This window comes from Rhincodon typus, chromosome 10, assembly GCF_021869965.1.
Source record: "Rhincodon typus isolate 14 chromosome 10, sRhiTyp1.1, whole genome shotgun sequence".
NCBI classification, from domain to species: Eukaryota; Metazoa; Chordata; class Chondrichthyes; order Orectolobiformes; family Rhincodontidae; genus Rhincodon; species Rhincodon typus.
The window spans coordinates 61,422,668-61,437,816 of record NC_063341.1 but is presented as its reverse complement, the minus strand read 5'-3'; the positions used below and the strand labels follow the sequence as shown (position 1 = coordinate 61,437,816).

Sequence of the window (15,149 nt, the reverse complement as noted above, 5' to 3'; positions counted from 1 at the left end):
AGGAACAGGATATACTACTGCTGAGTTTTCAGATGACATTAAAATAGGTAGGGGAAAAGTTTCAACCGAAGAAATAAGACATTAACCAATCGGTTATATATACATTAGGAGAATAGGCCAAAATTTGGCGTTGGAGTTTAAGGTGAATGAGGATGACGTTATCCATTTTGGTTGGAAAAATGAAAAGGGAACTCATTATTTAAATGGGGGGATCCAGATGTTCTCATGCATGACTGCCAGTATGCAGGTAAGAAGGGTAAATTTAGTTTTTGTACTGATTGCTAAAGGAATGAAATATAGAAGTACAGAAATGTTGTTGCAATTGTACAAGACATCTAGAGTACTGCATATTGTTTTGGTCCTCTTACATGAGGAAGGATGTAATTGCATTCGAGAAAGTCAGTGAAGATTTTCCAGACTAATTCCCGAAGTGAACGGTTTGTTTTCTGAGAAGAAATTGAGCAATTTGGGTTTATACTCACGAGAGTTTAAAAGGATGAGGGGAGAAATAATTGAGGCATATAAGATGCTACAGAGGATTCACAAAGTGGATGTAGAAAGGATGTTTCTCCTTGTGGAGCAATCTAGAATGAGAAGCCATAGTTTTACACAAAGGCATGGCAGATTTAAGAGTGGTGAGGAGAAATTACTTCACTGAAAAAGTCATGTATTTGTGGAATTCACTCCACCTGAGTGTTGTGGATGCCAGGACAAAAAAAAAACCTAAGGAGGAGATAGACAGATATTTAATTAGTAATGGGTTAAAGGATTATGGGAAGTGGGTAGGACAATGCAGTTGAGGCCAAGATGAGATCAGCCATATTCGTATTAAAGGGCAGGGACTGAATTGCTTGCATCTTCTCTTAGATCGTCTGTCCTTATGCTATTGCCTCCCCTTAGTATTCATGTTGCATAAGAGATGGTTTGCAGTTGGGAGGGGCAATCATCTAGATGTATTGGGCTGAGGTCAGCAATCAAGATGGTAATTGGGACAATTAGTGCTGGAATAGGCTCTTCCCCAGTGTTGTGAAGGTCTGGGTGGAGATACACTTTCTCCTGTCTCCCGAGAGGAAAGCTAAAAGAGACAATTACCTGGTGAACCTGACATCTCCAACCTTACTGTTACTACCAGGCCTCCCCATCACTAAAATGACCAAAAATAAGTCAAGATAATATCAAAATGGACAGCAGGATTTACTTTAAGTATATAAAGTGAAAACAGGCCCATTAGAGAATGGGGCTGTGTAAAAAATAATATGGTAACCAGGAAAGGCAGAGGAAAAAATCATTATTTTGTATCGTTTCATTCAATAGAAGACATCAATAGCATTCTAAAGACGCTGAATAGCCAATGGAAAAAGGTGGAGAGAGATAATAAACACAATAACTGTAACTACAGAAAAGGTACTAGGGAAATTAATGTCATCACAGATCATATAAGTTCCCTGGAAGTGATGGGTTGCATCAGGATTTTAAAGGAAGTAATTGCAGAGATAATGCTTGCTCTGGCTGTAATCTTCCAAGAATCCTGTAAGAGTCCCAGATGGTTGAGAAATTACCAACTACCTTATTCAAAAAGGGAAGGAGACAAGAAAACAGGTAAATTAACATCTATCATTGGGAAAACATTCAAATCTATTACAAAAGGTGAAATAATAGAACGTTCTGAAATGCATAATATGATCAAACAGAATCAGCATTGCTTCCTGAAAGGGAAAACCATGCCAGAAAAATATATAAGAATTCTTTGAGGTGGTAGTAGCAGGATAGAGTAAAATCCCTACAGTGTGGAAGCAGGCTGTTCGGCCTATCGAGCACCACCAACACTCCAAACTGCATCCCTCCCAGAACCATCTTATCCCTGTAACCTTGCATTTCCCAACTAGTCTGTACATCCCTGGACACTATGGGTCAATCTAGCATGGCCAATCCACCTAATCTGCATATCTTTGGACTGTGGGAGGATTCCGGAGCACCTGGAGGAAACCCATGTAGACACTGAGGGATCGTGCAAACGCAACACAGACGGTCATCCAAGGCTAGGATCGAACTGGAGTCCCTGGCACTGTGAGGGCAGCAGTACTAACCAGTGAGTCACTGTGCTGCCCACAGGGTAGATAAAGGGGAAGCTGTTGATGTCATATATTTGGCTTTTCACAAAACATTTGATAAGATATCACAGAGGCTTTGTAATAAAGTAAGAGCTTGTGCTGTTGGAGGTAGTATATCCGCATGGACAGAGGATTGTCTAAGAAAGAGGAGACAAAGTTGGGGTTTAATGGGGACATCTTCAAGATGGCAGCCTGTACCTAACAGAGTGCTGCAGACATCTGCGCTGCGACCACAATTATTTACAGTGTATATCAAAGCCTTCGATGAAGGAAGCAAACTTGCTGTAGAAAGTTTGTAGATTACACAAAAATCCATGGGAAGACAAGTGGTGAGGATGACACAAAGAGCCTGCAGAAGGATATGAACAGGTTAAGTGAGTGGGATAAATTTTGGCAGATGGAATATGTGGGGTTATGCACTTTGGTAGGAGAAGTAGAGGAAATTGTTGCTATTTAAACGGAGAAAGATTACGAAAGCTACAGTGTGGAGATATTTGAGGGCTCTGGCACATGAATCACCAGAAGCTAGTATTCAAAATCAGCAAGGAATAGGGAAGGTAAATGGAAATTCTGGCCTTCATTTCAAAGGGAATGGAGTATCTAGATAAAATAATACAAAGCTCTAGTAACTGTACTAGTTATATGATTTCCAGAATACTGTAAACAGATTTAGTCCCCCTGTTTAATATATACTGTTATTGGAGGCAGGCGAGAGAAGATTTTTTAGATTGATCACTGGTACAGAGGGATTTTCTTTTGGGGAGAGATTGTAGTTTGGGCCTATACTCATTGGAGTTTAGAAGAATTTAAGAAACAACCTTATTGAAACATATAAGAATCTTAAGTGGTTTGACACCTATGGTAGAGATTGTTTCCCATTGTGGGAGATCCTAAAACCATTCAGAATAAACTCTGGGTAAGGAGTCATCTATTAAAGACAGAGATGAGGAGGAGGTTTTTTTTCCGTCAAAAGGTAGTGAATCTGTAAGGGTTGTCAAGGCTTGGTAGTTAATTATATTCAAGACTGAGATTGACAGATTTTTAATCAATAAGGGAATCGGGGGTTATGGGGTAAGGGCAGGAAAGTAGAGTTGAGGATTATCATATCAGGCATGTTCTCTTTGAAAGACAGAGCAGACTTGATGGACTGAATGACTATTGCTGTTCCTACATTTTACGGTCACTGGGAATCCCATGCAACAACAGTCCAATTTAAATGAGACTCACAACTGCACTGTGGGAGTCCAATTTATTTATGTTAATTAAATGTTCCATCTCCCTCTCTGACACAAAGTCAGATTTCTTAACATCCACTACAATGAAACAATATTTTAAAAAACTTAATTCATTTTCACAACCTGTTTTTCATGCTTAATTATTGAACCACACAACTGACCTGACCTACTGTCAGTGCATCGTGGCCAATATTAAAGCCATTATTTCTGCTGTTATTCCTCCTAGAGGCTCACTATCACATTTATTTTCCACTTTTAAGCAAAAATTACCAACATTCGAATTAAGGAGTACAGTTAGGAAATCCATTCCTTTTGCTCAGGTTGGAAATTTGTATCCATTCCTTCTGCGTACTCAGCTGAATTTATCTCATTTCATTGTTTGCTAATTGACATCAAGACAGAGAAAGCATGTTGATATGTGGAGTCCCTCCAGCGTTGCTTCCATTGGGTCTCATAGAAGTTATTATTGAGTGGCTCCCTACAGAGAGGAGTGACCTGTAATTGCAAGCCACTATATGATTGGAAAATGCTACATCCAGGGGTATTTTTGGGACTATATCTCACAGCAGGAGAACACTTTATGTTGTAATTATTTTTCAGTCTTTTCTTTGACAGCTGAAAAACTGCAACATCAATTTCTTACTACGTGGATTTAAGCAGGTCAGTGAATCTATGGAATTCACTGCCATAGAAGGCTGTGGAGGCCAGGTCATTGAGTATATTTAAGATGGGGATAGAAAAGTTCTTGATTTTCAAGGGGATCAAGGGTTACTGGGGGAAAGCGGAAGATGTGGTTGAGACATTTATCAGCCATGATTGAATGGCAGAGCAGACTCGATGGCTGAACGGCCTAATTTCTGCTCCCAAGTCTTATAGTCTTATGATCTTAAGACAGTTGCCAACCACCAAATTCTGAAGACAATTAAGGGATGATAATAAATGCTGGCCTTGCTCATGACATTCACATCCCATGAATGAATGAAAAGGTTGTGATATTCTATTTAACAAGGGAATACTTTATTTCTATGAAGAGTGGTGGAGATAAAATAGGAAAGCAAATCAGGGGAAAATGAGATAGATCCCATGTAGCTGCATCAGTCCCAATTATATGTTCTGGAACTGATATCCAAACTTTGTTTCCAGAGTTCTCAATTGTTTGAACAAGTAGTCTTTGAGTTCTATCAGGACTAAAAGCATGATTTGCAAATACACTCTTTCATGAGCACAGCTTTCCTGGTGGCAGTGAAGGTGACAGCTGCTCTCACCTTCCATCTTCTGGTTTCCATCAGCTCCATGCAGCTTTTACCGCAAGCCACAGCCCGGCTATCATATCTAATTGTATGAGCCAGGTGGCAGCTGCCTTACTTAAGGTGGCAGATCATCATATCAATTTTTGTGACAAAGAAAGGGAAATTGAACATAGTTTAATCTTCATGCTTTTTTTTTTCTTGTTTTGCCCTAGGTCCTGGAATGAACAATTAACAAATCTGATGAAATGTGTGCACTTCCTCAGGATGCAATTACATTCCAAATTGGAGGGGATGTGTACCAATAATGTAAGTAGTCTCTGATAGAGAGTAGACATGCACATATGTATTTGTTAATTTCCAAAATCCCTTGATGGTGCACTCATTCCTTTGGGTCTACACATTAGGCTGAGCAATGAAGGGTGACTGTGATCTTCAGTCAGATTCGTCAGTTCAAGAAGTTGCTCAGTTGATTTAACCATAACAATATCAATTTGAAGAATCAGAAACTGATGTAGAAGTGGGAAAAGTACTGAAAGAATAGGAAACAGTGATTAATATGTAACTTTAGTTAAATGAAAGTTGAACTCAACTGAAAAATATGAAACATTATCCACTAAATATGCTGCAAGCTTTTAACACTTGTCACATAATTGTAAGACAGATATTGATTTATAACATAATATAATATGGCTAATTGTAAGTTGGTATGAATTAAGATATAATTACATAATTTTCTGGCATCTACTGCTAATTATTATGAAATGAACTTGCATGAATTGTATCATAGTACTTATGTATTTAAATGACAAAATGCATAAATATGGAAATTTTCATAGGACAACAGCTGAAGAAACTGTTTGCTGTCTGTACATTGTAGAGATTAATGTAAAATGAATGTCTGAACCACCTGGGACCTCAGTGAGTAACATTGCATAATAGATTCCAAGCTGTTGGTTTAAATCTCTGCTTTCAAGTCACTTACTATGAATAGACAGTGCTATAAAGTAAATTGCAATTCATGAGTCATAACAAACTTTTCACTTGAAAATCTTATCAAAAGATAAGAACTATGTACAACAAATGATTCTTATTATGCCTTTACATTATTTTTAATTATTTCCTATTAGCTATACAAGGAATGTTGGCAGTATCCTTACATTAAAAACAACAAGGACTTGTCTTTAACGTAAAACGATTTTAATATAGGAAAATATGACAAGGTACTTCAAATGGGTATAATTAAACAAAAGCTGATGCCAAACTAAATTTGGATGTAAGAGGTGAAGGCCTGGTAAAAGAGATAGGTCGAAAGGAGAGAGCTAAAGACAGAAAGGTTAGGAAATGAAGGCACTTATCAAGTAGATTCTTCGAGTTATTCAGCTAAAGACATGATCTTATGTATTGAAGTCATTTGGCAATGCATAGAGACCAGAGGTGGAGAAATCATAAGCTTCTAGGTTTGGAGTAACCACCAGAAATAGGAATAGAGAGGATGTTGAAAGATTTGAACATTAGGATAAGAATTTTTAAATTGTGATGTTGGTGGCCTGGGAGCCGATCTGGGTCAGCCAGCCCAAGCTTGATGTGTGAATGGAATTTGGTGCAAGCTTTGATAATAGCAGCAGAGTTTGGAACAGTTGAAATATGTGGCAGGTAGGGGAGACTAGCCAAGAAAGTATTTAAACAGTTATGTCTGGAGTTAACAAAAGCATGAATGAAACATTCAGTCGTCAGTTGGCTGAGCAGAGAAGGGCAGTATCGAATCTCAGTTCAAAGGTGAAACTAGACATTCTTTGCAACGGGGAATATGGAGAGTTGGGAGTACAACTCATGGAATGCCATAGATGAAAAAAGTTCAGTTTAGCCTGGGGAAAGGTCTGAGAGAGGGGTGAAATTAGCATTCTGAAATGGAATTCCTGGTGAGGAACAAAGACAATAGCTTTCTCAATAATTAATTTGAGGAAACCATAAATCATCCAGGACTAAACATCAGACCAACAGACTGACAACATATTGGCAGTGGAAGGCTCAAGAGAGATTGTGGTGAAGTGGAGCTAAGTGCTGCAACTGAATATGTGGAACCAAATGCCATGATTCTGAATTAGGTTACCAAGGGGCAGCATTTGGATGAGAAGTCAGTGGAGACCAAGAGCTTATCCTTGGGGAACTCCAAAGGCCTGTGGCAATGTAAAATATTACCTAAAATATTTAATTCCATTATCTAATATCAGTAAATATAATAAATTATACATGAGGACAATGAAGGTGATGCATAATTTAACAAAGGAAATAGGATGTGCACTTGAAAGAAATAAATGTACAGGGCTATGGGGATAGCACTGTAGAATGGAAATGATTATATTGCTCCATAAAGAGCCAGCACAGATCGATTTGCCAAATTGTCTGTATTGTAATGGTTTTATGATGCAATGACATGGAAATATTATATGTATCATCTAATATGTCTAGATTTTAACAAGTTAGAGTATTTGTACAGTAAATACATTTACAACACTTCTTGAGAGTTCATATATTATTATCAGGACTGCCCTGGCCATGACTCCCATGTCGTCTATTCCATTCTCACTCACTGTAAAAAAATAAATTGCATCCAGCCAGCTAGCTAGTGCATTGGAAAACCAACATTCAGTACCACAGAACAGATGAGGACATTTGAACCACTGACCCTAGAAGCTACATTGTATGGGCATGTTTTGAAAAAACAGCAAAGAAGAACAATACAACACAGGAACAGGCCCTTTGGCCCTCTAAACGTACGCCAACACATTTTGCCCTTCCATACTAAAACTGTCCTCACTTACAGGATCCGTAATCCCTCTATTCCCTGCTTGTTCATGTATTTGTCCAAGTGCTTCTTGAATACTGCTATTGTGTCTGGCTCCACCACCTCCTCTGGCAGCATGTTCCAGGCCACTCACTACCCTTTGTGTGAAAAACTTGCCTTGCACATCTCTTTTAAACCACGCACCCAACCCCCCACCCCCCCCCACCACCACGCCGTACCTTGAACCTATGTCTCCTTGTAATTGACCCCAACACCCTGGGAAAAAAAGCCTCCTACTTTGCATTCTATCCATGCCATTCACAATCTTAAACTTCTATTAGGTTGCCCCTCAACCTCTTGTGTTCAAGTGAAAACAAACCCAGTCTATCCAACCTTTCTTCAATCCTAAAATCCCCCATACTAGGCAACATCCTGGTAAACCTTTTCTGTACTCTCCCCAAAGCATCCGCAACCTTCTCGTATTGTGGTGATCAGAACTATATGCAATATTCCAAGTGTAGCCTAACTAAACTTCTATAAAACTGCAGCATAACTTGTCTATCCTAATACTCAATGCCCCTTCAAATGAAGGCAAACATGCCGTAAACCTTTTTAGCTACCTTATCTACCCACACTGCCACCTTTAGCGATCTGTGGACCTGCACACCTAGATCACTCTGCATATCAATACTCCTAAGGGTTCTGCCATTCACTGTGTAATTTCCAACTGTACTTCATCTTTCCCTCACTTCACCTCACATTGTCTGGATTAAACTTCATCTGCCATTTTTCTGGGCATGCTTCCAAATGATTTATATCCTGCTCTATCCTCTGACAATCCTCCTTACTATCTGCAAGAGCACAACTCTTTGTATCATCCACAAACTTACTAATTAGACCAGCTACATTTTCCTCCAAATCATTTATGTAGATCACGAACAGCAGTGGTCCCAGCATTGATCCCTGTGGAACACTACTAGTCACACCCCTCCATTCTGAAAAGCATCCTTTCGCCGTTACCCTCTGTCTCCTATGACTAAGCCAGTTCTGTGTCCATCTTGCCAGCTCACCCTGATACCATGTGACTTTACCTTTTGTACCGGTCTTCCATGAGGGACCTTGTCAAAAGCTTTACTGAAGTTCATGTAGACAACATTAACTGCTTTTCCCTCATCAATCATCTCCATCACCTCCTCAAAAAAACTCGATCAAGTTAGTGGGGCATGATCTTCCCCACACAAAACCATGCTGTCTATCACTAATGAGTCCATTTGCTTCTAAATGCATACAAATCTTGTCCCTGAGAATCTTTTCCAATAATTTCCCTACCACTAACGTGAGACTCACAGGCCTGTAATTTCCAGGATTATTCCTGCTACCCTTCTTAAACAATGGGACAACATTGACTATTCTCCAGTTCACTGGGACCTCATCTATGGCCAAAGAGGATACAAAGATGTTTGCCAATGCTCTAGAAATTTGTTGTCTTGCCTCCCTCAGTATTCTGGGATAGATCCCATCAGGACCCAGGGAATTATCGACCTTAATACCTTTTAAGATGGACAACACATTTTCCTTATTAATAGCAATTTGGCTTAGAAATTTGACACTCCCTTCCCTGAGATCATCCGCTACCAATTCCTTCTCTTCGGTGAATACCGGCACAAAGTATATGTTTAGGATCTCACTTGCCTCTTCTGGCTCCACACATAGATTCCTTCCTTTGTCTTTGAGTGGGCTAACCCTTTTCCTGGCTACCCTCTTGATTTGATATAGATACAAAAAGCCTTAGGATTCTCCTTAATACTATTTGCTAATGACTTTTCATGAATTCTTTTAGCCCTTCTAATTCCTCATTGAAGTTCTTTCCTACTTTCCTCCTAGACATTATTTATGCTTCTTTTTTTCTTTCTGACCAAAGTCTCTGTCAAAGTGGTAAATGGGGGAGTTTGAAGTGTATCACCACAATATTCACTGTTGTGCAGCACCTGGCAGCCAGGTTAGGGCTTTTGACCTATTTGCTTACAGATTTCCTTGGTTGAGCATTGATCTAAGAGAGAGAAATATTTGGGGAAAGAATGGGTGCAGAAAATGCCATTCCTTATTGGCAAAGCTAAATAAATCACACAGCATATAAAGACAGTATAAGATTTCTGTCAGCCAGTTTTTTTGTAAATATTAAATGGAAAATAATTATCTGAATTATTTTTTTAAAAACTAACTTTCTAGCAATCAACCCTTTCTAAGGGAAAAAGTATATAAAACTAACTGCATTTTATAAACTTCCTTCATCAATTATTATTTCTTACAAGATTATTGCAAACTTTATGACATTGCAGCAATAAGGTCAGGTTTCTATTTATTTGTATTCTTTTCAGTATCTTGTTCTACTTTCTGAGCATCAATGTGTGATTATTCAAGCTCCTTCTGTTGCTGTTCAACAAAATGCGAACAATTGGGTGGCATTGAGATTTTTTTGTATTCATTCTCAAGATGCAGGCATTACTGGATGGTCTAGAATATATTGCTTATCCTTAATTGCCCTTGAGCAGTGTCTTTGTTTTGGCAGTCCACTCAAGATATGTTACATCAAGAGTTACAGGATTTTGATTCTGCAGTTCGAAACCCAGTGGCCTAGTGATGCTGTCACTGGAATGGAAATCTACAGCCCCAAGCTAATGCTCTGCGAAAATGTGTTCAAATCCCATGATGGCTGATGTGAAGTTTGAATTCATAAATGAATTAAAAATTGACATAATCTAGTAATGGAAAAGTCATTGTCAAAAATTCATCAGGTTCAAAAATGTCACTTCGAACTATCTTTGTCTGGTCTGGTTTACATTGACTCCAGACCTACGACTATGTGGCTAACTCTTAACAAACCTCTGAAAGGGCCTAGCAAATATTCATTTCAAGGGCAACCAGTGATGGGTGAGAAATGCTGACCTTGCCAGATGTGCCAAAATCCTTTGTACAATGTTCAAGACAGAATAACATGTGTCTTGGAGGCAAAGTTAGAGTTGATGATTTTCTTGTACTCTTGTCTTTGTAGGTGCTTGAGATACTGCTGAAAATGACTTAGAAACTTGAACTAGTGCATCCTGCAAACATTACACCTTACAACCACAAATGTGTTTGTAGTGAGATGAGTGAAGGTATAAGGTGGTAGGTGGGGTTCCAGACAAATGGACTACTTTGTCCTTATTGTTGTCAAGCGTTGAAACTGTTATTCAGCAACATCTAGGCAAGCAGAGAGTATTCTATACACTCTTACCATATGTGTCATAAGTGGAAGAGTGGATTTGGAGAGATGGGAAGATAGCCACTTATGCTGCTGCTGATCTGATCTGGTAACCATGGTGGTGAAGTGGTTAGTATGGTTGAATTTCTGGTCAGCGGGCCTGGAAGATATTACAGATGTAGAATTCATTGAAGAAATCACATTGAATGTTAAGTAAAAGTTGCTTTGCTCTTTCTTTTTAGGAACAGTCATTGCTTAGGATGGTGCTTATGTTACTTGTCACTTATCAACTCAAGCCAGATATCCAATATGCAAGGATGGATGGTTGCATTATCTAACAATTTGTAAATCAGACTGAACATTAAGTAACCACCAGTGGACATTCCCATTTCCATAATTTTTACGGCAGGAAGGTCATTCATAAAACATCAGAATATAGTTAAGCTTAGGGCCTCAGCTGCCCCGACGAACTGCTGCATATTGAGTTGGAACATTATCCTTGCACGTTTAGAACCATGGATTATACCCATCAATAACTGATGGCATCCCTCTTAGAATGGGCTTTGAAAATCTCAAGCTCACAACATAAACTTCAATTTCAGCAATAAATTGGCATTTCAGATTCAAAGTAACACTTGGTAGAAAAATCCCTTGTTATATAGCTTCATTTGCTTTTTGTCAGTCTCACAGCAAATTGTCTTCCTGTCCAAGAAAACCCAGATGCACTATCCTCTAGTTTGTTCATACATTGCACTGCGGATTTTAATGATTGTGTAGATGCAAAAAAGTAGTAAACTGTTTAATCTCAAATGTTGAAACGTCTCGCTTTCAGAAATTTGAGTGTCCTAAAGGAAAAAAGAAACTAAAATTGATCTTTACTTTCATTGTTTGAAGCTGGTTTCGCTGGACCATCCTTAGATACTATTTATTAGGTGATGGTGGACCTCCTTCTTTAACAATTGTAGTCCATGTGATGAAGGCACTTCTGCAATTCTGTTGGCTGAGCAGTCTTATTTCTAACCTTATGATAGAGATAAAGTCAATGATATAGCAGCTGAAAATGGTTGGACCTAGGACATTACCCCACAGAACTGCTGCAGTGACATCCTGGGGCTAAAATGATTGACTTTTCACACCATCCTTTTATTTCATGCTCAATTCCGACCACTGCAGTGTTTCCTTCAATTCCCACTTTCTTCAATTGTACTAAAGATCCTGGGTGCCACATGAAGTCAACGTTGCTTTGATTTTAGGAATCTCTGATTTCCTTCTGGAATCCAGTTTGTTCTTATATCAGACGCAAGGCTGAAATGAGGTCCAGAACTGAATGGCCCTGGAAAATCCAACTGATAATCAATGATTGGGATATCAACGAGTATTGCTGCTGTTTATAGCACTGTTGATGACTCCCTGCATTATTCTGCTGGTAATTGAGAATAGGTTAATAGGATGGCATTGGATGAATTGGATATATATTGTTTTTTTGGTCAGGACATAACTGGGCAATTTTCCACACTGTTGGGTAGATGAAACTATTATGGTTGTAGCACAGGACTTCAGTGCCAGAGTGGAATGTGTCTGATGCCCATAGACTTAGCTGTGTCCAGTGTATTCATGGATGATAACTTACGGAGTGTTGTAAATTACTGACCACTATTATCCATCATAGTTAAGATCATCCCGGTGTCCACCTGAAAATGGTTGCCAAGTTTTCATTCTTTTGTCCTCATCCAGAATGTCCAGAAAGTTTTCTTTTCCTGTTAATGATTTAATCACAACTGGATGCAGCAAAGTCTTAATTATTGGAGTGCAATTGCTTATCTCTGAACCAACCATATTACAGACAGTGATTAGCATACATGGAGCCCTTTGTTGTAAATTCACTGGGTTGATACATCATTTTGACAGAAATGCAGCACTCAGCACAGCATTTTCATTGAACCAGGGTTTTGCTTTATCGATCTACCCATTCATGTATCTTTGACTAGGATATAGCTTCTACTGACCATATTTTAACTTGCAATCCTTAATCATTTTCTTGTGGCCAACAAATGCTTTTGTAACAGAAATAAACTCTGTTTTACGTCTGAAAAGGTTGTTCATTTTAATTATATATGAGAATTTCTGATGATTGCACTTAGCTTGCTGTCTACTGAAAGAAATGACATTTACATGACAAACTTTTTTTTTAAATGATCTATGTGATTCCGCTGGTCCTTTGAGTTAATATAGTTTAAAAAAAAAATGATTTAAACAAGGTTTGCTCTCTGGAATGAACTGGAATGTGAAAGGATTAATACAATTGGCCTTCTGCCCCCTGAGTTTGCGAAGGGAAATTCAACAGGGTTTCTGGTTCTTCATTACCATACAACAGTCAATGCTACTGGCAGGCATGTAAAAATGCCTTGCCTAAACAACACTGGATTCAGTTGCGATGGAGCCCATAGATTGAACACATGTAGTTACTTGTTAACAACTGAATACACAAAGCAGATTTAGAACCCATGAAATATATCGGTGCTTTCAGGAGAAGAGGACAAAATGCCCAGAAAAACAAGACGGTTGTAATTTTATAATATCACAATTAAAGGGAAGAGCAATGTTGTCTGTCTGATGGTCTTCTATTTCATGCTCATTGCTTTTGGATAGAGAACATCCTTGGGTTGCTGCTGCTGTAAATTTTGATCCGAGCAACAAGGTTATTTGTGCAAGTCGGATCATTTTATGGGGAAATCAGGTTCTAACAGTTTCTGGAATCAAATTTTGGAGGCTCATTCTACCAAAGTGGCTTTTAGGCAATATTGCTCAATTCACAGAACTTCAACAAACTATTCAAGGCTTTCAATTTTGCCTATATTCATTGATTTTTAGACATACTCAATTGAATTTTGAAAGTCACTGTGGACTATAGCAAACCCCTCTTCGTGAATTTGTTGGAAATGTCAAACCTTGTTTCTTCTTCTTTTGGTATTTACTTATGATAAATTGATCATATTCTGAAATTGTTATACTATTTGTTTTATAATGGTTGCATCAAAGAAAATTGTACTGCAGTTGAAAGAACAATCAACTTTATCATCTTTCAGACACTGTGAATTCATCCACCATTGAGTTCCAGAGTATGTTTTACACCTGCTTGGATTTAATTCATAAAATTCATCTTTCCTTTGTAGACCCTGGAGAAATTAGTGCATTACCTGAGAGTCTTCAGGAAATAAGGAGGATGAAGATGAGCTATTGAATTCTTACATTTGGAAATATAACATCTGTACAGAAGAATCAATTACTGATTGCACATATTTTCTATGTTGGGCTACATGACTTCTTAAAGTGTTTGTTATCAAAATATGCATTTAATTTTACTATTTATAAGAAGCTAGCGTGGACATTTGTCCTCTATTCAATCATAAAGACAGTATTTTACAGTTGATTGATGCACTGACAGAATTACACAAGCTGTACATTTTTAAGAAACAACAAATAGAAAAAATATAAACTTAGAATTAAAGTGGATCTTGCTTCTGGATGATCTACAATTAAATCCAAGTAAATTCTTTCAGTTCTCTCTCCTCCAACAAACAGATTTATTTACTTCTCAGTGTAAGATGAGGAAATGTGATTACTTACCTTAGAATATCAGTATTATATTTCATGTGCCTTTTCTCATCAGAAGTGATCTGATAAATAGATTAAAACCTGGTGGCTGATAGATTACCTTTATGATTGTTTAGTATTTACGGTGTGAGAAAGACCAGACCAGATTATGTCTCCTTCAATTTAGAAATGAGTTAGCCCAAGAACTTAGTCTTTATCTGTTTCTGTTGCATACTTTCTGTTGTTGTGCCAATTCATTTTGAGATTGTTACCTCAAACCTTTCATTACTGTACCTATCTCATACTCATATTTAATTTCTCTGGCATGTTGTTCATTAGATGACTTCTTTCACTTTCCCCCTTTAACTGACATTTTCTTTATTATACAAGTTTGCATGATGATTTTTATAACACTCAAATTGATATCTCTGAATAAACCATCTTAATTTGGATGCTTATGCACAATTTGCAAGCATATATTGTGAATCGTAATACATGCATTTATTACTATGTTATGTATGTTACATAATACAATATACACAGTATCCTATCATTTCCTTTGCAATGGCGGTTACTGATCTTCAAAAGATATTAAGCCGTAAAGCATTTTGATGAAATTGGCTTCAGTATATTAGTTATCAATAAATATAAAGGTAAGTATATCATCATATCCAAAAATTGTCTATTAGGCTCAATTTTGAACACAGGTAATCAAGACTATAATTCATGACTGTAACATAATCTATTATAAATCATTACATTGCTCCTAACTTGTATTGAAAAGTGTATGAAAAATATATTTTCCAATCTATTATTTGCCATAACATTGATGCTACAATTTGACGAGTTCTAATACAGACATATAGTTTCACCCATGACTTTGTATATTTCAAATTTACAGCCTTTGCCACAAGTGGATGATTGCAAATAAGA

General features: G+C 37.8%; 1 long non-coding RNA gene across 1 annotated transcript in view; it reads left to right on the top strand.

Annotated features, from left to right (window-relative positions):
• The window catches only part of LOC125484260, a 70,798-nt gene extending 55,880 nt beyond the window's left edge, over positions 1-14,918 (top strand). The window contains exons 2-3 of the long non-coding RNA XR_007263101.1: positions 4,809-4,902; positions 13,796-14,918. This is a non-coding gene — a long non-coding RNA (uncharacterized LOC125484260). The remainder of the gene's footprint in view (positions 1-4,808; positions 4,903-13,795) is intronic.
• The last annotated feature ends 231 nt before the right edge of the window (positions 14,919-15,149 follow it).